We start from the raw sequence: 12,445 nt of genomic DNA on the forward strand, positions 1-12,445 counted from the left end.
GCAAGTACTGATCTTTTTATCATTTAGAATTTCATTTCATATATAAAGGGAGGGGAGCTCTGGTAGCATAGTGGCTAAGACACTTGCCTGCTAACCAGATGGCTGGCGGTTCAAACCCACCAGCCACTCCTCGGAAGGAAGGTTGGGCAATCCTACTTCCATAGTGATAACTGCCTCGGAAACCCAAGGAGGGGTCGCTATGAGTCGGGGCTGACTCGACGGCACATAACAACAACAACAACAATATAAAGGGAAATATATGTAGCCTTTTGTATCTGTTTTCTTTATGTTATTCTAATACATTTCAGATTCATCTATTTATTCATTCATTCATATTTTACTTCATTTTATTGCTGAGTAGTATTTCATACTACTCAAAGGTAAAGGAGCTCTGGTAGCATAGTGCCTAAGGCACTTGACTGCTAACCAGAAGGCTGGTGGTTCAAACCCACCAGCCACTCCTCAGAAGGAAGGTTGAGCAATCCTACTTCTGTAGTGATACTGCCTCGGAAACCCAAGGAGGGGTCGCTATGAGTCAGGGCCGACTCAACAGCACATAACAACAACAACAACAACAACAACAAGGCACTTGACTGCTAACCAGAAGGCTGGCGGTTCAAACCCACCAGCCACTCCTCAGAAGGAAGGTTGAGCAATCCTACTTCTGTAGTGATACTGCCTCGGAAACCCAAGAGAGGTCACTATGAGTCGGGTCTGACTTGACGGCACATAACAACAACAAGTATTTTTATAGCATAGATATATCACCGTTTCTTTATTCATTCAACCATGATAGATATTTGGGTTGCTCCAAGTTTTGGGTATTATAAGTATAGCTGTTATAAAACTTCTTGTAAGTGTCTTTGTGTGACATGGTTTTATTTCTCTTGGATAAATATCTAGGAGTGGAATTGCTGGATTGATTGATAAGTATATGTTTAACTGTATATACAAAAAAAAAAAAAAAAAGAAACCTGTAAAACTTTCTTTCAAAGCAACTATACTATTTTGTACTCCCATATGCACTGATGAGAATTGGCTTTCCATAGCTAGCTTCACTATGATTTGGTATTGTCAATATTTGTAAATTCTTCTGGTAAATATACAGTCAAATATTATTGTGGCTCTAATTTGCATTTTTCTGATGACTAATGATAGACTTGTTTTAAAAAAAATATATTTATTAGCTATGTTTGCAACTACTTTTGTGAAGTATTTCTTCAAATCTTTTGCCCATTTTTTATTGAGATGTCTTATCTTCTTATTTAAGTTGTTGGACTCCTTAATATATTCTGAATATAAGTACTTTGTTAGATATTGTTTTGTAAACATTTAATTCCAATTTGTGGTTTGTGTTTTTGTTTTCTAAGTTATGACTTCTGGAGACAGGAAAGGAGAAGCTGATAACAGACTAATGGTCTCACTGAGATGAGGAGACAGGAATCAGAAATCAAAGAGGTTAAGGCAGCTAGAATTCTGGGACAGAATACCAAAGGGGAAGGAATGATAGAAAGATTTCAGAGTATCTGCAAAGGGTCCCATAAACCCTTTGGATGAATAGTGACTGCACATAGGTGACAAGGAAATACCTGCAAACAAGGAAAAATTAAATAAGTAACCAGGCAGAAAATTAAACCATTAGAAAAGAATAGGCGGAACCAATTCTAGAGTTCACATAAAGCTAGATATAATTTTCATTCCCAGCAACAGAGTGAAATAAACTCATAATCCATGGGATATCAAGCAGAATACTCAAAAGAGTATTGCCATAGGAATAAATTAGCCCTAGTCTAAAGGGTGCTCCAAGGAGCCATGGTGATGTATTGGTTAAGTGGTTGTCTGCAAGCTGAAAGGATGGCTGCTGGAAACCACCCCACAGCTCACTGGGAGAAAGACCTAATAATCTGCCCACATAAACATTGTTGTTATTAGATGCTCTGAATCATGGTTACCCTATGTACAACAGAACAAAACATTGCCTGCTCCAGGACCATCCTCGGAGTTATTGCTTTGTTTGAGTTCATTCTTGCAGTCACTGTATTAATCCATCTCTTTGAGGGTCTTCCTTTTTTTTTGCTGACCCTCTGCTTTATCAAGTATGATGTCCTTCTTCAGGGATTGGTCAATCCTGATAACATGTCCAAAGTATACGAGATGAAGTTTTGAAATCCTTGCTAGTAATGGGTATTCTGGCTACACATCTTCTAAGACAGATTTGTACATTTTTCACGGGCATCCATGGTATATTCAATATTCATTGCCAATATCATAATTCAAATGAGTCAATTCTTCTTTGTTATTACTTATTCATTGTCCATGCATATAAGGTGATTGAAAGTACCATAGCTTGAGTCACATGCACCTTAGTCCTCAAAGTGACATTTTTGCTTTTTAAAAGTTAAAGAGGGGACTTCCTGTAAATTGATGAAATAGGCAGGCAAGCTCCACAAACCCTTTTCAACAAAGGTAAGAGAAACCAATTGACACAGATATGGAAGATAATCCTGGTACCTTGAACTTTCAGAAGAAGAAGGATACTAGTTGGTAACAACTAGTAGAAGAACATGAGTGAAAACAGTGAGTAAGGGGACAAACAGAGCTGTGGACTGTCAGCGGTCCTGATGGCACAGACAGCCTGAATACTTCCAAGTAGTGTTAGGATCTGAGACTTAACTTGAAAATCAGTGCTGATCACCAATGGTACATGAACTACTGCACAGGCAGCTGATGACTGAAAGGAAAACAGCAAAGAAGGACACAAACTGAGCTATGGACTTTTGGCTGTCTGGAGGGTGCAGCCATTTTGAATGTTTAAAAGTTTCAGCCATTTTGGATATTTAAAGTGACAGCATTCTTGTTCAGATTCCAGGGACCTAAGAACAGGCTCTGCTTGCCAAAAACAGCACAAACATAAGGGACGCTGAGGACTGGAAAGGAGACAGGTGGTGAGTGCATAAGTGTTGCCAACAAGCTAACAGAGGAGCACAGTACCCTGCTTACTCAGATACCTAAAAACAAAACAAAGAAAATGAAAATCTTGGGTGAATCACTCCAACATACAATCACCAATTAAACATAAAGCAAAAAAAGTCATAATATCTCAGAGATAACAGATCATCACAACCCACACAAAGAAGCAAAATAAAGTGGTAGAAACAAAGGAGCAGGATACAGATCCTGAACACATCCCTGAAGAAGAAGCCGCATTGGAACTCCCTGATAAGAAATTCAGAGGAGTTATATTTAGGTACCTTCAATGGGTTGAGAGGAAGATCAAGGAAAACACTGTCAAAATTAAGGAAAACACAGACAAAATCCTAGAACAATTTTGGAAGACAAGAGCAAAATGATAAAATAAATGAAAAATTAAAAATGAAACAAAGTCTACAGATAGAAATTCAGAAGATTAATACTAAATTCTCAGAAATAGATAACACATTGACCTGGCAAAGGAGTAAAATTGAATCAATGGAAGACAGAATTAGTGAGCTTGAAGAAAAATATCCCACTATTTCATTGGAAAGGGATCAATCAGGATAAAGGTCAAAACAAACTGAAGAAAGTCTAAGGATCATGTGGGATGCCATAAAAAAGGATAACCTACAAGTAATCAGAATTTTAGAACAGAAAAAGATAAATAAAACCAGAGAAAATGATCAAAGATTTGTTGGAAGAGAATTTCCCAGATATGATGAAAGACAGTCATATACCCATTTGAAAAGTCCAACCAATCCTAAACAGGAGAGACCCCAAAAGAAAATCACCAAAACCAAAGAAAAAGAAAGAATCCTAAAAGCAGCACAGGAAAAAAAATGTTACCTACAAAGGGCAACCAGTATGACTAAACTCTGATTTCTTGGCAGAAGCCACACAGGTGAGAAGGGAATAGGATGGTATATATAAAATTTGGAAAGAAAAAAAAAAATTCCAACAAAGAATTTTATACCCAGCAAAACTGTCCCTCAAATATGATGATGAAATTAGAACACTTCCAGATAAGCAGAAATTAAAGGAATCTGTTAAAACCAGATCAACCTTGCTAGAGATGCTAAAGGGAGTCCTTTGGAGAGAGAATCAACAACAGCAAACAACAATCAACCATTAACACACATGATGACATAACCCAGAAACCAACCCATTTATAGATGTATCCAAAGTACATAGATCTACAAGATTGTAAAGAGGTAACCAGAGACATCAATTAGCAAATGAGGACAACTACAAACCAAAAGAAAAAAATATTGTAGTTACAGAACTTCTAAATGGTGAGGAAGTCAAGACAACTGCAAGATAGAATGGACTGTTCTAAATTTGAGAAGAAAATGATAACTCATAGGGTAACCTCAAAGAAAAATGACAAACCTTCATTTCAAAATAAAAAGAAGGACAAGCACAAATATTTAGCAAATACTAAATCAATAGCAATGAAAGAAGTGATAGCATGATTCATAAACAAAATGAGCTCAGCACAGAAAATTATACAGAGCAAAGAAGTCAGTAACATCATGAAAAACACATAACAACATGTTAGCAACAAATTCATACTTGTTGATAATTACACTGGATGTCAGTGGATTAAATACATCACTTAAGAGACAAAGAGTTACAGAGTGGATAAGAAAACATAACCCATAAATATGTTGTCTACAACAGTCATAACTTAGAGAGAAAGACACAATCAAACTAAAAATTAAAGGTTGGAAAAAGATATATCAACCAAAAGGTAACCATAAAAGAGCATGAGTGGCAATAATAATTTCTGACCAAACTGACTTTAAGACAAAAACCACCATAAGAGACAAGGAAGAATATTTATAATGATTAAATGAGCAATTGAACAAGAAGACATAACCATAGTGAAAGAGCCCCAAAATACATAAATCAGGTTTTAACAGAATTGGAAAGACAAATAGATGACACCATAGCCCTAGTAGTAGAATTTAATATACCACCTTCAATCAAAGATAGAACAATTGGAAAGAAACTCAAGAAAGATGCAGAAGAACTAAACAATACAATCCAACAACTTCAACTTATAGACATCTACAGAGCACTTCACCCAATAACAGCACAATATTCATTCTTTCCAGTGCACATGAAACATTCTCCATGATAGACTATATGGTAGGCCACAAAGCAAGCCTTAATAAATTTAAAAACATAGAAATACTGCAAATCATCTTCTCAGATGACTATGCTATAAAATTTTTGTTGTTGTATATGCTGTTGAGTCATTTCCAACTCATAGTGACCCCTTCTTGGGTTTCTGAGGCAAAATCACTATGGAAGTAGATTTCCCAAGCTTCCTTCCAAGGAGCAGCTGGTGGTGGGTTTGAACTGCCAACCTTCTGGTTAGCAGTCAAGTGCCTTTAGCACTATGCCACCAGAGCTCCCATGCTATAAAATTAGAAATCAACAATAGGATGATCAACCAAAAAAGAGCAAACACATGGTAACTGAACCACACCCTCCTTAAGGAAAACTGGGTAATAGAAAATTAAAAGTGAAATTAAAAAAATTCCTTGAATCATACGAGAATGAAAACACAACAGAGCAAAAGCAGTGATCATACATCCAAAAAGAAGGAAGAGCCAAAATCAACACCTTAACCTAACATTTCTAACAATTAGAAAAAGAACTGCAAAAAAAAGCCTATAGTTACCAGAAGAAAACAAATAATAAAGATTCAAGCAGAAATAAATGAAACAGAAAACAGAAAGACAATAGAAAGAATCAGGACTAGAAGTTTGCTTTTTGAAAAGATTAATAAAATTGGCAAATCACTGGCAAATTTAACAAAGGAAAATAGGGAGAGAATAAAAATAACATAAATAAGAAAAGAAATGCGCGACATCACAACAGAACCAACTGAAAAAAAAAAAAAAAAGATAAAGAACTCATAGTATCCTGAAATCTTTTTTTTTTTTTTTTTTTTAATTACACCGGACAAAATACACAGGAATCACAGAAATACACAGGAATCAGACTGACTACATTTGGGGCAAGAGTTGATGGAAAAGCTCAATATCTTCAGCCAAAACAAGGCTAGGGGCTGATTGTGGAACAGACCATCAACTGCTCATGTGCAAGTTCAACTAGAAGACAATTAAAACAAGTCCAAGAGAGCCAAAATATGATCTTGAATATATCCTTCCTGAATTTAGAGACCATCTAAAAAATAGATTTGTTGCATTGAACACCAGTGACCGAAAATCAGAATTATGGGATGACATCAACATCATCCATGAGAAAAGCAAGAGGTCATGAAAAGATGTGAAAAGAAGACAGAAATGGATGTCAGAAGAGACTCTGAAACTTGCCTTTGAATACAGAGGAGCTCCAGCAAATGGAAGAAATGACAAGATAAAAGAGCTGAACCAAAGATTTCAAAGAGCAGCTTTAGAAGACAAAGCCAATTACTATAATGAAATGTGCAAAGTCCTGGAGTTAGAAAACTGAAAGGGAAGAACACACTCAACATTTCTCAAGCTGAAAGAACTGAGGAAAAAATTTAAGCTTCGAGTTGCAATATTGAAAGGTTCTATAGGCAAAACATTGAATGATACAGGAAGCATCAAAAGAAGATGGAAGGAATACACAGGGACACTGTATCAAAAAGAACTGGTCGATGTTCATCCATTTCAAGAGGTGGCATATAATTAAGAACCCTTGGTGTTGAAGGAAGAAGTCGAAGCTGCCATATAGTCTATCATGGAGAATGTTTCATGTGCACTGGAAAGAATTGGTGAAGAACAAGGCTTCAGGAATTAACGGAATACCCAATGAGATGTTTCAACAAATGGATGCCCTGCTGGAGGCACTCAATCAGTTATGCCAAGAGATTTGGAAGATAGCTTCCTGGCCAACTGATGAGAAGAGATAGTATTTTTGCCCATTTCAGAGAAAGGTGATCACACAAATTGTGGAAATTATCAAACATCATTAATATCACATGCAAGTAAAATCTTACTGAAGATAATTCAAAAACGCTTGCAGCTGTATATTTATAGAGAACTTCCAGAGGTGTAGGCTGGATTCAGAAGAGGATGTGAAACAAGGGATATCATTGCTGATATCAGATGGATCTTGATTCAAAGCAAAGAATACCAAAAAGATATTTATTTGTGTTTTACTGGCTATGCAAAAGCATTTCTTTGTGTGGATCATAACAAATTGTGGATAACTTTGAGAAGAACAGGAATTTGAGAACACTTAATTGTACTCATAAGGAACCTGTACATAGACCAGGGGGCTGTCATTCAAACCGAACAATGGAACACTGCATGGTTTAAAATCAGGAAGGGAGTGTGTCAGGGTTGTAGCTTTTCACCATACTCATTTAATCTATATGCTGAGCAAATAATCCAAGAAGCTGGATTATATGAAGAAGAATGTGGCATCACGATTGGAGGAAGGCTTATTAACAATCCATGATACACTGATGACACAACTTTGCTTGCTGAAAGTGAGAATGACTTGAAGCACCTTACTAATGATTGAAGAATACAGTCTGCAGAATGGATTATATCTCAATATAAAGAAAACAAAAATAATCACAACTGGACCTATAAGTAGCATTGTGATACATGGAGAAAAGACTGAAGTTGTCAAAGACTTCACATTGATTGGTTCTATAATCAAAGCCAATGGAAGCAGCAGTCAAGACAGCAGATGACGTATACCACTGGGAAAGAGAGCCGCAACGGACCTCTTTCAAGTGCTGAGGAGCAAACATGTCTCCTTGAGGACTAAGGTGCACCTAACACAAGCCATGATATTTTCTATCACCTCATATGCATGCGAGAGCTGGACGATGAATAAAGAAGACCAAAGAAGAATTGATGTTTTTGAGTAGTGGTGCTGGTGAAGAATGCTCAAAGTATAATAGACTACTAAAAGAACTAACAAATCTGGTGGAAGTGCAGCCGGAATGCAAGAATGGCCAGACTTCATCTCACCTACTTTGGTGATGTTGTCAGAAGGGACCATTCCCTGGAGAACAATGTCATGTTTTGTAAGGTGGAGGGTCAATGAAAGAGGGGAAGGCACTCAACAAGATCTGTTGACACAGTAGCTGTGGCGATAGGCTCATGTATAGCAGGGATCACGGAACTAAATAAACTTGAAAATATTGATAAAAATCTAATTTCAATATTTCCTGCTGTTTTCCATTTTCTTTATTTTTTCATTTAATCTAATAATCTATTTTACTATTTTCTAAATTTCTAGTTTATCTCCACATTAGGTGATAGATTTTATTTCCTAACATGTCTAATCTTTTCAATGTGCTTTCTAAATTACAATATTTTCCTGTTTTAAATAAGTTGTTTACCTGTAAAATCATCTACAAATTATTTTTTTACATTGACAAATATTTATTTTTGCCTTTTAAAACTAAGTACTTGCAGTAAGTAATAATCAAATAAAATATTTAATTTTAGCACATGCTATATGTGTGTGTGTGTGTGTGTGTGTGTTTATTTATATGTGACATAAATTTCAATATAGAAAGTATTGGAAACAACTTTTAGCCACAAAATAGATCTATAATGAATAGGAAAATGTTATAATACTAAAATATATAGAAATTTACTCTATTTAAATTTCTTAGCCATGATTATTCTTGTAGAAGATTTTATAATTGAGGAATATTCTTTTCAAGCAGTAAAACAGAAAAGCCTGTATTCTGCTATGTAAACAAGTGGTTTAAAAATGTAAGACTACAGGCACAATTTTGGCTGTTTTCTATGAATTAAATGCCTTGGAGATCAATGAATGTTTTTGTAGCATCTGTTGAAAAATGGTGTGTTATGCTTTAGACATACTGAAGAAATTGAAGTAGTGTTTTCAGTACTCTAATATGCCATGATGAGAAACAAAAAAAGCAATAATATAATATGTATGTTAGAATAACTTCATAGTTTAAAGCATTTGAAAATATTGACATAGATTGTCCTTGAACATATTTAGTGAATCAAGATCTTCTTAAAAGTTACAATGGTGAAGCTTTGTTATAGTATATAAATTCTCACAACATTCTGATATAGACCAGATGTGTTTATGGAGCAAGTTTTCCTAATGCATGTTATATGGAAAACAATTTTTCAGAATGCAGATCTTTGTTTCAGGAAGAATCCATTTCAATTAACATAAAAACAAAGTCAGATTTGGCAGTGGTTCAGCAGATTAAAGTTATCTGCTCTGGTGGAGATCTAGCATCTTAAGTCAAACTGGGATTTTATTCAGAATAAAATGTTCTTTGCTATCACCTTTTTGGTTTTTAAGTCTAATAGTCTTTCCTTTTCTAGAAATTACATTTAGAGGAAGATACAGCTTATCTCAATTTGATATATACAGGTCTCATTACAAAGGATAAAATACTTGCATATGGCATGTGAGTCAAAGGAACATCTGTCCAATCATGTTTATTTGTCATGAGATGACAGGGCTGTTTTTGAGAAAGTTCGAACATGCCTGTCAGTATTTTATAGAAGTGAAACCATCACCTAATAAATATTGCATGGTTCCTGATAACTGACAAAATACATCTATATATCTGACCTTCATGGTGGAAGAATTGGAAATTTTTTATGTAGTGTCAACTTTCATGTCTTATATTCTTCCTTTCTTCCATTAATTTTAGCTACTTTCTGTTCAAGACTATTGAATGAGGGTAGAGGCTATGCAATTGGTTTCAAATACCTGCATGATCACCCATGATGGATAAGTTTCAGCAGAGCTTCCAAACTAAGACAGACTGGGAAGAAGGACAGGGCCATCCACTCCTCAAAGAATTGGCCAATAAAAACATTATGAATAGCAGTGAAACACTGTCTGATGCATTACTGGAAAACTTTATGAATAGCCCTGAAACATTGTCTGATACAGTGCCAGAAGGTAAGCCCCTCAGGTTGGAAGACACTCAAAATACCACATGGGAAGAGCTACCTCCTCAAAGTAGGGTAGATCTTTGTGACAAGAGTGGAATAAAGCTTTCAGGACCTCCATTTGCTAATGGGGAATGACTCAATACAGGAAGAAAAAGCCGCAAACATCTATTAATAATCAGAATGTGGAATGTATGAAGTATGAATCGGAAAACTGGAAGTGGTCAAAAATGAAATGGAACTTATAAAGATCAACATCCTAGGTGTTAAAAACTCACTGCCTTTGAGTCATATTCGACTCATAGAGACCCCTCAGGTTTCTGAGGCAGTATCACTACAGAAGCGGATCACCCAGCTTTCCTTTCAAGGAGTGGCTGGTGGGTTTGAAACACCACTCTTCCGGTTAGCAGGCAAATGCCTCAGGCACTACGCCACCAGAGCTCCCATCCTAGGTGTTAGTGAGCTGAAGTGGACTGTTATTGGCTATTTTGAATCAGACAACCATGTGATCTACTCTGCTGGGAATGACAATATGAACAGGAATGGTGTCACATTCCTCATCACAAAGTACATTTCAAAATCTATCCTTCAGTACAGTGCTGTCAGTGATAGAATAGTATCAGTATGCCTATAAGAAAGACCATTTAATATTACTGTTATTCAAATTGACACACCAATCACTAAAGCCAAAATGAAGACATTAATGATTTTTACCAACTTTTGAAGTCTGCAATTGACCAAACATGCAATCAAGATGTATTGATCATTACTGGTGATTGGAAAATGCAAAATTTGGAAACAAAGAATCATCAGTAGTTTGAAAAAATGGCCTTGGTGATGGAAATGAAGTCAGATTGCTTGATAGAATTTTGGAAGACCGGTAACTTATTTATTGCAAATACCTTTTTCCAACAATATAAGTGGTGGTTATACATGTGGACCTCACCAGATGTGATATATAGAAATTAAATTGACTTCATCTGTGGAAAGAGGTGATGGAGAAGCTCAATACCATCAGTCAAAACAAGGCCAGTAGCTGACTGTGGAAAGATGGTCAATTGCTCATGTGCAATTCAAGTTGAAGCTGAAGAAAATTAAAAGCAGTCCATGACAGCCAAAATATATCTCTCACTTTAAGTTAGAGACCATCTGAAGCATAGATTTAGCACATTGAACACCAATCACTGAAAGCAAGATAAGTTGTGGAATGATATCAAGAACATCATATATGAAGAAAGCAAAATATCATTAAAAAGACAGGAAAGAAAGAAAAGACTAAAATGTATGTCAAAAGATATTCTGAAACTTACTGTTGAATGTACAGTAGCTAAAGCAAAAGGAAGAAATGACAAGATAAATGAGTTGAAAAGAAAATTTCAAAGAATAGCTCAAGAAGAAAAAGTCAATTATTATAATGAAAGGTGCAAACAACTGGAATTAGAAAAAAAACAAAAACAAAAACAAGTGAAGAACATGATTGTAATTTCTCAAGCTGAAAGAGCAAAGAAAAAAATCCAAGCCTATAGTTTCAATACTGAAAGGTTCTATGGGCAAAACATTGAATGATTCAGGAGACATCAAAAACAGATGAAAGGAATATTTGAGGCACTGTACAAAAAAAGAATTGGTCGATGTTCAATTATTTTAGGAGATACCATATGATCAAGAACCAATGGTGTTGAAGGAGGAAGTCCAAGCTGCAGTGAAGGATTGGCCAAAAACAAGACTCCAGGAATTATGGAATATCCTTTAAGATGTTTCAACAAATGGATGCCATGCTGGAGGCACTTACTTGTTCGTCTATGCCAAGAAATTTGGAAGACAGCTACCTGGCCAACTGACTGGAAGAGACCCATATTTGTACCCATTCCAAAGAAAGGTGATACCACAGAATGTAGAAATTATTGAACAATATCATTAACATTGCATGCAAGTAAAATTTTACTGAAGATAACTCAAAAACAGTTGCAGCAGTATATTGACAGGGAACTTCCAGAAATGGAAGCTGAATTTAGAAGAGGATATGGAACAAGGGATATAATTGCTGATGTCAGATGGATCTTGACTGAGAGCTGGAAGTACCAGAAGGATGTTTACATATGTTTTATTGGCTATGCAAGAGCATTCATTTGTGTGGATTATAACAAATTATGTATAAAATTGAGAAGAATGGGACTTCCAAAAAACTTAATTTTTGCTCAAGAGCAAACTGATACTGCATGGTTTAAAATCATGTGTGAAGGTTGTATCCTTTCACCATACTTATTCAATCAATTAGAGAAGTTGGACTCTACAGAGAAGAACGCAGCACCAGGAAGACTCATTCACAACCTGCAATATGCAGATGAAACAAACTTGCTTACTGAAAGTGAAGATGACTTGAAGCATTCACTGATGAAAATTAAAGACTATAGCCTGGTGCATGGATTATACCTCAACATAGAAACAAAACAAAGCAAAACAAAACAAATCCTCACAACTGGACCAATAAACAGCATCATGACAAATGGAGAAAAGATTGAAGTTGTCAAACATTTCATATTACTTGGATCCACAGT

This window comes from Orycteropus afer, unplaced genomic scaffold (assembly GCF_000298275.1).
Source record: "Orycteropus afer afer isolate SDZICR_OR568_19922 unplaced genomic scaffold, OryAfe1.0 scaffold00629, whole genome shotgun sequence".
NCBI lineage: Eukaryota > Metazoa > Chordata > Mammalia > Tubulidentata > Orycteropodidae > Orycteropus > Orycteropus afer.